The following is a 14,420-nucleotide window of genomic DNA, read 5'->3' as shown; positions in this document are numbered from 1 at the left end:
AACATATTGGGAGACCAGTACTCTCAAATTTTTATATTTAACATAACATTTTATATGCCACAAGTTTTAAAATGAACATGACTTCTTAACAATTTAGCCATCCCATTTAGAGTTTATCCCAAAGAATCATCTATGAGCAAAGATTTATAGTTTTGGGAAAAAATTTAAGCCCTATGTACTTAGCAGAAGTCTTAAGGATTCTATGATAGGTAATTTAAAGGATGGAATTCTGTGCAGCAGCTTAAAAAATATCAATGTGGGAAACTATGATATATTTTAAGTGGACAAAACAGACTCCAAACCACTTCATAACGTTTGTCATTCCTTCCATTAAAACAAAAGTACTACTTGATACACATAAAGGGATTAGCTGGAAATATTCCAAAATTAAGTAATAGTTGATAGGATTATGGATATTTCATTTTCCTTGTGCTTTTCAGCTTTCTATATTGACCCTATGTTACATTCAAACCAGGTAAAGAAAAAAATTTACATGTAACCTGCATTTCAAATGTTACTTTGTTCATAGAATGGCTGGGACAGAGCCTGTATCACAGAGTAAAGGTTTGAGAGGATTGTGAGGAAATGAAAATTCTCCTTATAAAGTCAAATGTATCAGGTGGAACTATTATACTTTATAAACATTTAAGCAATTTTATATCAAATATGCTAAAGATATTCTGGGATACACAAACCATGGAATTTCTTCTTCCTCCCAGACCAACACAATTTTTTGAATTCTTGGAAGAGCATATAAAACCCAAAGTGTTGGTGTGATGTATAAAAGAAATACCTTAGTGTCTTGGGTTGTAAAAGCCAGATATTCCATCCATGATAATGCAATTAATGGAGTTATAATTATAAAGACAATGAAAGGAAACACAATGAGAGAGAACTGAAATTTCTTTTAATTCTTGTATTTGTGGAAGAGTGATATAACAGAAATAATCTGTGGTTTACTGTTGGCAATTATTTGTGAAAGGAGAATCCATTTAATTATATTTCAATAAAACTGAGAAAAGTTTCCTGTGTATTTTTAGGTTTGTAAGTAAGTTGTGTGTTTCCTCATCCGATTTTTAAAAGGTACATGTATGCAACATACATATGTTACATGGTACATATACACAATGGAGTATTACTCAGCCATTAAAAAGAATACATTTGAATCAGTTCTAATGCGATGGATGAAACTGGAACCTATTATACAGAGTGAAGTAAGCCAGAAAGAAAAACACCAATACAGTATACTAACGCATATATATGGAATTTAGAAAGATGGAAACAATAACCCTGTGTACAAGACAGCAAAAGAGACACCGATGTATAGATCAGTCTTATGGACTCTGTGGGAGAGGGAGAGGGTGGGGAGATTTGGGAAAATAGCATTGAAACATGTATAATATCATGTATGAAACGAGTCGCCAGTCCAGGTTCGATGCACGGTACTGGATGCTTGGGGCTGGTGCACTGGGACGACCCAGAGGGAGGGGAGGAGAGGGAGGAGGGTGGAGGGTTCAGGATGGGGAACGCAGGTATACCTGTGGCGGATTCATTTCAATATTTGGCAAAACTAATACAATATTGTAAAGTTTAAAAATAAAATAAAATAAAAAAAATAAAACAGAAAAAAAAAAAAGGTAGGAAAGAGATAAGGCTATTTTTTGGTTTCCTAGTTTCAGTTGGTATATCAGATTTAAAGGTTCGGTTTTACTGAAATGTTCTTATGATCTCTAAAATTTCTACACCTGGGATCCATCAAATTATTCTAGATTAAAAACTTTCACATGGATTTCTTCAGCTTATTTTGATTTGACAAAAAGGAAGTTCCAAGGTTGCAAGGTTTTGAGTCTTGTTTTCTATTTTTCTGTATGAGTTCCATTGGGCAGAGATAGTTTTCTTGCTGTATCTCCAATACTGAGACAGTTCTGGACCTATATTAGGTGCATAATACATACCATTAAATGCTGAATAAAATAAATGGGTGTTGCTGTCAGATGCATTTAACATGTCTCTACTATTCCTCCCCCAGTGTGGATTTACCAAATCTTGGGAAGGTTATGAGAGATTTTAATAATGTTAGGTTCTGGGAACAAAGCAGGATTTGCCTCTGAAAAAAATGACCTACAAGTGTCTGCACAGAAAACTTTCCTAAATCAGGCAGACAAGCTGACCTATGAAGTGGATCTGTTCACTGTCTAACCCTTAGCTTTGAGATAATTTTAGTGACAGAGTTCAAAGGGGTGGGGGGTTATTGACTGTGAACTTCGTAAGGTCCTGAGAGGAATAGAACTTAAGAGTCAAGGCTCTGAGTGAAGTAGGGGCTTAAACACTAGTGGTTCCTCCAAATCCCCCTAAAGATTTTGTGAAAGTGCCAATGAGAAAATGAGGAGAGAACGGAGAGTATAGGCTTTGAGCTCTGTAGTAGCTCTCCTGCAAACTTTAGGAATGATGATAGGGTAGAGGGAGGTGTCTGGGGATGTCATTAAATGAAGAGTTGCAGCGACTTCCTGGAGGTCCCGTGGTTAAGACTCTGTGCTTCCACCAGGGAGCATGGGTTCTATCCCTGGCCAGGGAACTAACTAAGCTCTTGTATGCGACTAAGTGCAACCAAAGAATAAAAATAAATGAACCGATGCGGACTTCGTTAAATGAACAATGTTAGATGATCCTTTGCCTCCTCAATGGGTATATTTGCATTCTGCTTTTCAGAAGTGGGCACAGCAACATGAAGGGACCTGTGAACGCTCTCAGAAGGGGCTTGCCCCCCTCTCTACAGGTTGGGCGTTTGCGGAAACCTGAAAGAGAATGGCTTAACGAAGCATAGTTAAGCCGCCTTTCTGATGTTGGTCCTGGGAGCCCCGCCACCTCTGCTTGCACCTGGTAGGCACCTGCCAGACCTCAGGAGGATCCTTGTGGAGCCACACCCGACACAGGGATCCGGAACCGCCAGGCGCAGGGAGGAGGGCCTTGCTCAGAAGGACCACGCACTCGCTTTCTTTCCTCTTGGTTTTTGGAAGCTTCACACTGTAAATATGTTACGTTACAAACCGTATTCCAGAAGTAGCCTTGCAAAGATAGTATCTTTTATTCCTTTCTCATTATAATGCTGGAGACAGTACATTTAAACATCGTAGACTTAAACTGACTTACATCTCACGCTTAACCACACAAAAAAGCAAATGAAACAAAATTAGAATGCTGTCACTAGGGATAGCTTCCAGACCAATTGTTGCAGTTCCTGCTTTTCAGATAAAAAATGTAAGGCCAGAGGTGAACAGAGTTGCTCAACACTACAAGTAAAGTTAGGCAATATAGTATTTCATCCATAGTTAATACAGTATTTCCATAGATAACTGAAGTTTTAAAAAAATCATGGATCTCTTGCAATTACATTTTTTCCCTTAAGAAAGGAAAAAACTGATACACTATATATATTACTTTAGTCTGTCTACAGGAAATATATTATAAATCTATAAAATAATAATAACTTTAAGAATAATAACTATAAAAATAATAGGTATTTTTAAAAGGTATATGTGTATAAAGAAATATAAAGAAAGATTACAAGAAAATTAAAGAATTAATAATGGTTATCATTGAGTAGTATAAGTACATGTGACTGATACGTGTTACATATTATCTTCCTGCATTTTCTAAATTCTCCTTGATGACTCCCTTCTATATTATAAACATTTGAACATAAGAAAGATGACAAAGATGTAAGCAGAAACCCTACGTGACATCTTTCTTTTAAGTAATTGAGATTACTTATAAGTCCCAACGGAGAAGGCAATGGCACCCCACTCCAGTACTTTTGCCTGGAAAATCCCATGGACGCAGGAGCCTGGTGGGCTGCAGTCCCTGGGGTCGCTGAGGGTCGGACACGACTGAGTGACTTCACTTTCACTCTTCACCTTCCTGCATTGGAGAAGGAAATGGCAACCCACTCCAGTGTTCTTGCCTGGAGAATCCCAGGGACGGGGGAGCCCGGTGGGCTGCCCTCTATGAGGTCGCACAGAGTCGGACACGACTGAAGCAACTTAGCAGCAGCAGCAGACTAGTGTGTCTACATTTTGGGGCAGTTTGAGAGTTTTCCTTGAACACAAGGAACGTATGCTTTGTGTCTATTCTAATGTGAGTCTGTCCTACCCACCTTCCCATCACAATCACCCAAGGGGCCGTCAGAGTAGCGGCTTTCAGGTCCCACCCCTACAGTTCTGATTTGTGAGTTGCCCAGGTTATGCTGCTGTGCGGTCAGCGGCGAGAGCCCCTCTGTCTTAGCTTTTCTGTGGCTGCTTTCACAAAGTACAGCAAACCTGGTGTTTGTCGTAGTGGCTTCGGGCGGCTATAACAAACACTCCAGACAAGGCAGCCTGGAAACAACAGATTTGTTTCTCTCAGTTTGGAATCTGGGAAGACCAAGATCAAGGCCCTGGCGGAGGTGGTGTCTGGGGAGAACCAGCTTTCTGGTTTGCAGACAGTGCCCTCTAGCGGTAACTTCCTGGGGCAGCAGGGTGAGCAAATTTTACTGGGTCTTTTTCCATAAGGACACTAACCCCAGTCATCAGGCCTCCACCCTCGTGACCTAATCACTTCTCAGTGGCCCCCACTGGCTAATGCTGTCACCTCTGGAGTAGTATTTTAACAGAAATTTCTATGTGATGCAAACACTCACACAATTACTGTTTAAAACAACGCATCTGTGTTCTTTGAGTTCTGGAGGTCAGAGTCTGAGATCAGGTTACAGGCAGGGCCACATTCCCCGCAAGATGTACTGGAAGGGAATCCGTTTCCACGCCTTCTTCAGCTTCCAGAGCGGCATGCTGTGGCTTGCGGCCCCTCCTGCGTCCTCCAAGCCAGCACCCTGGCACGCGGCCTCAGCGGTCTCACCACCTTTCTGCTGTTCTCAGGTCTCCCTCTGCATGCTTCTCGTGAGGATTAAATGTGGTTACATTTAGGGCCCCACCTGGGGGTGGGGGGATAATCTTCTCATCCAAGATCTTTTCTTCAAAGACCTTTTTTTTTAATTAAAAGAAAACATTCCCAGTTTGCAGGCATTAGGACTCAGATACCTCTGGAGGCTGTTAGACATCCTCCACAAACAGTGTATGGAACACAAAGAAATACAGAACCCCAGCAATCTCAAAAACGATGAATGATTTCTGTTTTTTGTCAAGGCAAACCATTCAATATCACGGTAATCCAAGTCCCTGACCTGTAATGCTGAAGAAGCTGAAGTTGAGCAGTTTTATGAAGACCTATAAGACCTTCTAGAGTTAAAACCCCCCAAAAGATGTCCTTTTAATTATAGGGGACAGGAATTCAAAAGTAGGAAGTCAAGAAACACCTGGAGTAACACACAAATTTGGCCATGGAGTACAGAATGAAGCAGGGCAAAGGCTAATAGAGTTCTGCCAAGAGAATGCACTGGTCATAGCAAACACCCTCTTCCAACAACACAAGAGAAGACTCTACACATGGACATCACCAGATGGTCAACACTGAAATCAGAATGATTATATTATTTGCAGCCAAAGATGGAGAAGCTCTGTACAGTCAGCAAAAACAAGACTGGAGCTCACTGTGGCTCAGATCATGAACTCCTTATTGCCAACTTCTGCTGCTAAGAAGCTTCAGTCATGTCCAACTCTGTGCAACCCCATAGATGGCAGCCCACCAGGCTCCCCCGTCCCTGGGATTCTCCAGGCAAGAACACTGGAGTGGGTTGCCATTTCCTTCTCCAATGCATGAAAGTGAAAAGTGAAAGTGAAGTCGCTCAATTGTGTCTGACTCTAAGCGACCCCATGGACTGCAGCCTACCAGGCTCCTCTCTCCATGGGGTTTTCCAGGCAAGAGTACTGGAATGGGGTGCCATTGCCTTCTCCACCTTATTGTCAAATTCAGACTTAAATTGAAGAAAGTAGGGAAAACCACTAGACCACTCAGGTATGACCTAAATCAAATCGCTAATGATTATACAGTGGAAGTGAGAAATAGATTTAAGGGACTAGATCTGATAGATTGCTTGATGAACTATAGACTGAGGTTTGTGACATGTACAGGAGACAGGGAGCAAGACCATCCCAAGAAAAAGAAATGCAAAACAGAAAAATGGCTGTCTGAGGAGGCCTTACAAATAGCTGTGAAAAGAGAAGCAAAAAGCAAAGGAGAAAAAGAAAGATATACCCATTTGAATGCAGAGTTCCAAAGACTAGCAAGGAGAGATAAGAAAGCCTTCCTCATGATCAGTGCAAAGAAATAGAGGAAAACAGTAGAATGGAAAAGACCAGAGATCTCTTCAAGAAAATTAGAGATACCAAGGGAACATTTCATGCAAAGATGGGCTCAATAAAGGACAGAAATGGTATGGACCTAACAGAAGCAGAAGATATTCAGAAGAGGTGGCAAGAATACACAGAAGAACTGTACAAAAAAGAGCTTCACGACCCAGATAATCACGATGGTGTGATCACTCACGTAGAGCCAGACATCCTGGAATGCAAAGTCAAGTGGGCCTTAGAAAGCATCACTACGAACAAAGCTAGTGGGGGTGATGGAATTCCAGTTGAGCTATTTCAAATCCTGAAGGATGATGCTGTGAAAGTGCTGCACTCAATAGGCCAACAAATTTGGAAAACTCAGCAGTGGCCACAGGACTGGAAAAGGTCAGTTTTCATTCTAATCCCAAAGAAAGGCAATGCCAAAGAATGCTCAAATACCACACAATTGCACTCATTTCACATGCTAGTAAAGTAATGCTCAAAATTCTCCAAGCCAGGCTTCAGTAATACATGAACCGGGAACTTCCTGATGTTCAAGCTGGTTTTAGAAAAGGCAGAGGAACCAGAGATCAAATTGCCAACATCCGCTGGATCATGGAAAAAGCAAGAGAGTTCCAGAAAAACATCTATTTCTTGTTTATTGACTATGCCAAAGCCTTGGACTGTGTGGATCACAATAAACTGTGGAAAACTCTTCAAGAGATGGGAATACCAGACCACCTGACCTTTCTCCTGAGAAATCTGTATGCAGGTCAGGAAGCAACAGTTAGAACTAGACATGGAACAACAGACTGGTTCCAAATAGGAAAAGGAGTTCATCAAGGCTGTATATTGTCACCCTGCTTATGTAACTTCTATGCAGAGTACATCATGAGAAATGCTGGGCTGGAAGAAGCACAAGCTGGAATCAAGATTGCCGGGAGAAATATCAATGACCTCAGATATGCAGATGACACCACCCTTATGGCAGAAAGTGAAGAGGAACTCAAAAGCCTCTTGATGAAAGTGAAAGTGGAGGGTGAAAAAGTTGGCTGAAAGCTCAACATTCAGAAAACTAAGATCATGGCATCTGGTCCCATCACTTCATGGCAAATAGATGGCGAATCAGTAGAAATAGTGTCAGACTTTATTTTTGGGGGCTCCAAAATCACTGCAGATGGTGACTGCAGCCATGAAATTAAAAGACGCTTACTCCTTGGAAGGAAAGTTATGACCAACCTAGACAGCATATTAAAAAGCAGAGACATTACTTTGCCAACCAAAGGTCCGTCTAGTCAAAGCTATGGTTTTTCCAGTAGTCATGTATGGATGTGAGAGCTGGACAATAAAAAAGGCTGAGTGCCTAAGTTTGATGCCCAGCTAATATGAGTTTACTACCCCAAACAAGTTTGTTTTCTGGGAGGGTTGCGGGTGGCTAGCAAGTCAGGAATCAGGGAGGTTCCTTTCTCAGTGTGATTCATACTTAAGGCAATTTGGTCACTTTCTTTAGATTTTTAAGCCAGAGGGAAGGAAAAACAGTTGATTGACCACACAGATGTTAGTCTCTTTTCAAAAGTTAATTTCCAAAAAAAAAATAGTTAATTTCCTAGAAGGCAAGCAGAAAATAGATAATTAATTAAAACAAAATAAAAAATGGCTTCTGGGAATCCGCAATGTCGGAAACCTGACCAATGTAAGGAAGGGACTGTCAAATACCTTAATAGTCCACATGAGGGCAGCAGCGCTAAGACTATAAAGCCGGACCATTCCAGGGTAAGCGTTTCTGAATGGATGAGCCTGGGAAGTGATGAAAGCAATGCAGGTTAGGGGAAAAAATGTGTGTGCTCACTCAGTTTTGTAATATTTCTGGAAGTCAATAGACGATGTTAAATTCTGCTCTTGAGTACAAATATATACACTTTTATTATACAAAATTATTCATTCTTGGTTACAATATTGCCAAGAATTAAAGTTTTAGAATGCCAGATTTGCCTATTTTCCTTAGGCCTAGAATGTTCTTCAACAATTTAAAAATTCCTGCCTACACCAGCTGTCTTCAGAATTCTTGTACAGGACTTTTATTACTCACTTTAAAAGAGCTTCCTGTGTATTTAATACCAACTTAAAAAATAAACTATAGTCTCAAGTTAAAGAAAAATTTTGATAAAACACATTTTAAAATTATAGCCAAACTAATGTTCATCCAGTGTGGATATTAGAAATATTGCTTCTGTTTTATTTTGTTTTGCTTTTTAAACCACAGATAGTCTCCTTTGGTTAGGCAGGAAACAAGATTTTATTCACGTTTCAGATTTTTTAAAAAAAATTTCTTTAATAAGCTGAATTGCAAAACCATGGTTATATTTTGTAATTATAATCATTTTTACCATATGTCTTTATAAGTTCATATGCAGAAGTGGACTCTGGGATTTGAAAACCAATAATGAGGACATTCTCACATGTTATAATCACTTGGGAAGCTTGTAATGATGCCTAGGTCACACTCCAGGTCAAGGACATGTCAAATCTCAGAGGGGTGGGATCTCAGAGGGGTGGGATCTCAGAGGGGTGGGATCCAGGCATTAGTAAAACTTCCCAGGATATTCCAGGGCACAGCTGTGGTTCAGAAAGACCGAGGATGGATCTCAAGGTATAGCAATGAGATTCAAATCTGCCAAGAAAGCATTTTTTTTTTTTGCATAATTTGAAACAAATTCCATTATTAGTTCCATACAGAAACATGTTATGCTTTCGTGGTTGGACCTTGGGATTTTACTCAGCTATAGGCATGCAATAATGTGAAGTGGAAGATAGGTCTTCTACCAAACATGTGTACTTAGATACTAAAATGTGGTTCTCTCAAGGCCGGGTGATCATAGAGACTATGAGAGCTGGGTAGAATCCCGGAGCGCACTTCGTGAGCTGGGCCTTGAAGGATGCTCAGGATCAGACAGGAGAGGGGGCGCTTCGGACAACAGTGAGCTAGGATTACCGCGGAGAGCGGGGAGCAGATGGTCTAGCTGGACTGGGAGCAGGTTATCTGAAGTGCAGCAGAAAGAGGCGGCTTGGAAGCGAAAAGCTGGGATTTAGTGGTTCAAAGTCTTCGAGTATCACGAAAGAAAGTTGAACTTCGTGCTGTAGGTAATGTGGCGGGACTGAACGCCTCTGAGCAGGCGAGACACAGGACCGACGCGGAGAGAAGGCTGAACATACTGCCGACTCTGAGACGGGAGGGACGGGAGTGGTGACGGGGCAGGGGGGCGGGGGGCATGTTCAGAGAAGGTGGGCCCCGTTAGAAGCATTCTCTCATTTGAGTTAAAACGCATTAGAAATCAATGCACCATTCCAAACGTAACTTCTCCAAAAGGACATTTTATTTTTTAAATAGACTTGAAGATCCAATTCTAAAAAAAAAAAAAAAAAAAAGAACACTACACAGACATTAGACCACGGGGGATACATTCTTGCAGTTTTAAGACACCTTTGAACTCAAATACATGTTTCCTCTCTCATTTAAACAAACTTTCCTAGAGAAAAAGTTTCACTATATATTTAGGTAATTGACAAATCATTTGACACATAGAACATAATTTATATTAATATACATATATCAATCTCACATATAAAACAAACAACTATAAAAGTCAATTTATTTTGATTAGCATAAAACTTTTGTTTGAAAAACTCCCCAGTCAGGGTTAAAAAGATAAATCATACAGTCACCCCTTGCTTCTAAGCAAGTGCTCCGTTCTTGAAAAAGATGTGAAAATGGTTACAAGTGCAACTTCAACTCTGTATTTATTTCAGAAATCCTGTTCATTTCTGCTCAAACTTATCTACCTAAAGTTCCTCACCAGAGATTACAAAGGGAAGGACCTCAAATATGTCCTTAAGGAGTAAAACAATATTTACTCTGGTCCACTCTTAATTTCTCATTTATATCCTTCTCAAGGCAACATTTCTTTGGCCCAGTTTATGCTACTACCTATAAAAGTCTGAGACAACACCTATAAAAACATAATCTGAGTTAGAGCAGAGTCCCTCCTCTGTGGCTGCTGGCATGAGGACAGAGGAGAGGGCTGAGGTCTGTCCCACCCGAGTGTTCAGACCCCCCTGAGCTGTTTCCTCTTTCCATTCCACTGCATGCATGCACACTCAGGCACGTCTGACTCTTTTGCAATGCCATGGACTGTAGCCCGCCAGGCTCCCCTGTCCCTGGGATTCTCCAGGCAGGAATACTGTAGTGGGTTGCCATTTCTTTCTCCACATTCTGTTGTATGACCTACAGCAAATCCGCAAAGCCTGCTTTTCTGAAATACGGGGCTTCATTTTCACTCCGCCCTTTATAGATGAGGTGAGGAGCCCACAAAGACTCTCATGCAACTTGAGGTTATCTGATGTGGCCTTACAGACTGCTGACATTCAGGTAACATGTTTAAAGTAAGACATCTCCTTTATTAAAGTAGGGAGAGAATACCATCTACAGCCAGAATTTAGACTGGATTCCAATTCTCTTAAAGAGTGGAATTCTTTGTTAAGAAAACATCAAGCCTGCTGTGTTCACTTTGGCCTGAGCTGGCATTCCTGCTACGAGTAGGAGCCCTCTGTTTACAGAAGCCTGAAACTGATGCTGAATTCTTTTTGATTTCTTAGACTGGTTTACTGTTATTAAAAGGGTGAAGAACAAATGCCAGACATAAATTTTATTGCTTTTCTAAATCATTAGGAAGTTACAACTAATTTTTAAACACAGAATTTTACCCTACTACTCTAAGCATATTTTCTAGCAATATGCTTAGTTAAGGAAGTCAGACTTGTTCAAATTCCAAATCTGCAGTGTTGTCCTTTTTACTGTCTAAGGGCTGATGTGGTGTACATATATTTCTAAAGGCTTTTTATGATAAACATATAAAATACATTGTGTGGGTGTTAAATAATTACTCAATAGTCAGCATTCATCTTTGAACAAAAATCCTTTCAAAATCATTTTCTTTAAGAAACAAAATGCAGTTTCATTTTGAATTATATTTCTCTGAGTTTGGAGATTTTATCTCTTAAAAATTTCTTCACCTAATACTACCAGGGATGCTGTGTTGACTTGCCCTTATAAATTCAACTGTTATTTGAGGGAAAACACACACAACATTCAGTTCCAAATCCTACATGTTTCAGTTCAGTTCAGTCGCTCAGTCGTGTCCGACTCTTTGCAACCCCATGAATCGCAGCACGCCAGGCCTCCCTGTCCATCACCAACTCCTGGAGTTCACTCAAACTACATGTTTCAGAAAAGTGTAAAGGATGGTGAGTATGTTCAAGCCACAGTAAAATACTAGCACTGTGACTTAACAGATGCATTCGTGAGACTAAAAAGAAACTGGAGAATAAACTTTGTGGATTATTCTTCTCCTTCTGTTTTCACTGAGACATAACTGACATACAGGCATAACTTGGAGACATTGTGGGCTTGGTTCTAGACTACTGTGTTAAAGTGGGCATCTCAATAAAGCGAGTAGTGTAAATTGTTCTATTTCCCAGTTTTATGTTTAAACTGTCCTTCAGTCTATTATGTGTGCAGTTTTTTGTGTCTAACAAAAAAGTACAAGTCTTAACTAAAAATAAGTTATCGCTAAGATTGCGAATCACCACCTGAGCCTTCAGTGAGTCATAGCAGTAACCGGAATGCTAACTGAACACAGATCACCATCACAAACAGAAAAATAATTTTAAAAATTTGAATTATTGCAAGAATTACCAAAATGTGAAACAGATATATGAAATGAGCAAATGCTATTGGGAAAATGGCACCAATAAACTTGTTCATAAAGGGCTGCCATAAACCTTCAATTTGTAAAAACAAACAAACAAAAAAATGCAGTATCTGCAAAGTGCAACAAAACAGGATAATGAGGTATGGCTATATAACACTGTACAAGTTCATGGTGTATAGCATGATTTGATAATGTATACATTATGAAATAGTTATGACAATACATTTCTTAACACCCAATCATTCTTATGGTTAGAAATGTTAAGATCTACTCTCTTAGCAATTTGCCAGGGCCATCATTCCTTGGATCTGAGGCTGATTGGTTCCGGATCCCTCATTCCTTCCCCAGCAAATAAAAATCTGAATGCGCCAGTCCTTTAACATGGCACAGCACCGGCAGCTCTCTCTATCTGGGAATGAGCAACTGTCAGGATGTCAACTGTTGTACAATGTAGCGTCACTGATTACAGTCACTATGCTGAACTGTGGTGTTGGAGAAGACTCTTGAGAGTCCCTTGGACTGCAAGGAGATCCAACCAGTCCATCCTAAAGGACATCAGTCCTGGGTGTTCATTGGAAGGACTGATGATGAAGCTGAAACTCCAGTACTTTAGCCACCTGACACAAAGAGCTGACTCATTTGAAAAAACCCTGATGCTGGGAAAGATTGAGGGCAGGAGGAGAAGGGGACGACAAAGGATGAGATGGTTGGATGGCATCACTGACTCAATGGACACGGGTTTGGGTGAACTCCAGGAGTTGGTGATGGACAGGGAGGCCTGGCGTGCTGCAGTTCACGGGGTCACAAAGAGTCGGACACGACTGAGCGACTGAACTGAACTGAACAGATGCTGTACATTGTGTCTCAGTATTGTTTATCTTATAACTGGGATTTTGTACCTTTTGACACCCTTCACCTAGTTCCTCCATCATCCTTAGCCCCTGCCTCTGAAAACCAGAAATCTGGTTTCTTTTCCTGTGAGTGTAGATTTTTGGATTCCATGTATCAGTGAGGTCATTCAGTATTTGTCTCTTTCTGTATGACTGATTCACTTAGTGTAATGCCCTAGAGTTCTACAAACGCTGTTGCAAATGACAGGATTTCCTTATTTTTTATGTTGAATGGTATTCCACTGTATGTGTATATATGTGTATGTACATACACGTACATGTATGTGTGTGTATATATAAAATCTATATATCTCACGTTTTATTTACCCATTTATCTGGCAGTGAACACTGATATTTCTTTCATGTCACGGTTATTATAAATAATTCTGCAACACACAGGGAGGTGTAGTTATCTTTTCCATATGGTGATTTTGCTTCCTTTGGGCATATACCTGCGGTGGAATTATGGAATCATATGGTGGTGCTATTTTTAACTTTTTGAGGAACCTGTATACTGTTTTCCATAGTTGATGTATGAGTTTACTGTAGATCTTAACATATTAGTATAATCAAAATATAAATTGATGCACGGGTTTGTGGAAAATAATTAGCGCTTCTGCACCACTGGACTGGTAGGTTTTTTCTGCTGAGTGGTGGGTCCAGCACCAACTCCCTTTTTCCTACAAGGGAAGACAAAAAGACAGCATCAGAGGTAAACATAGTTAAGTACAGAAATTAAACTCTAGCAGCCCATTTGGAAACAATGAAAAAAAATGCATTTTCAACACAAAAAGTCACTGAACTGGGAAATGATTTCTTTCTTAAAAATGATTTGGTTTCTTTAAAATGGTTCTTTTAAAGAAATTTCAAATGTTCAATTAGTCTCACTCCAGAAATCCCCTTTCTATATCTGCATTATACTTTTGATTCCCTCTAAAACAAGAAATAGAGCAGTTGCATATACTCAGTAAATATTTCCCTATTTTAGTTTAGGACCAGTGGGAAAGGCTAGAGAGAAACATGCATTTTCCCTAAAATGCAATTTTAATTCTGGCTCTGAGATGAAACCTTTACAAAGGTAATGATATTGAGCATGTTAAAGTTCAGTAATGCCTCATTTATCCCTCACTGTAAGGAAAGCACATGTTCTGGTTAGAGTCTCCTAAGTAACTAAAACTCACATTACACTGTTTTGGGAAACAGTGGACAGCTTAATAATATTTATTATCCAAGACCATCATTGCCCAAAGAAATACAGTGCGAGTCATATAGGTAATTTTGAATTTTCTAGAAGCTACATTTAAAAAAACAAAAAGAAGCAGGAAAATTAGTTTTAATTATATCTTGCCTAATCCAGTATTCATGGAGTGTACATATTTTGTATTAGGTCTTTGAATCTGATGTGTACTGTGCACTCAAGCTCATTTTACATAGAATGAAACACTTTTGATGTCCTTGGCAGCCACTGGCTCTGGAGCTGGAAAACGCAGTTCCACTCCCTG

The sequence above is a fragment of the Bos mutus genome, chromosome 16 (assembly GCF_027580195.1).
Source record: "Bos mutus isolate GX-2022 chromosome 16, NWIPB_WYAK_1.1, whole genome shotgun sequence".
Lineage (NCBI taxonomy): Eukaryota > Metazoa > Chordata > Mammalia > Artiodactyla > Bovidae > Bos > Bos mutus.
This window is presented reverse-complemented; position numbering follows the sequence as displayed.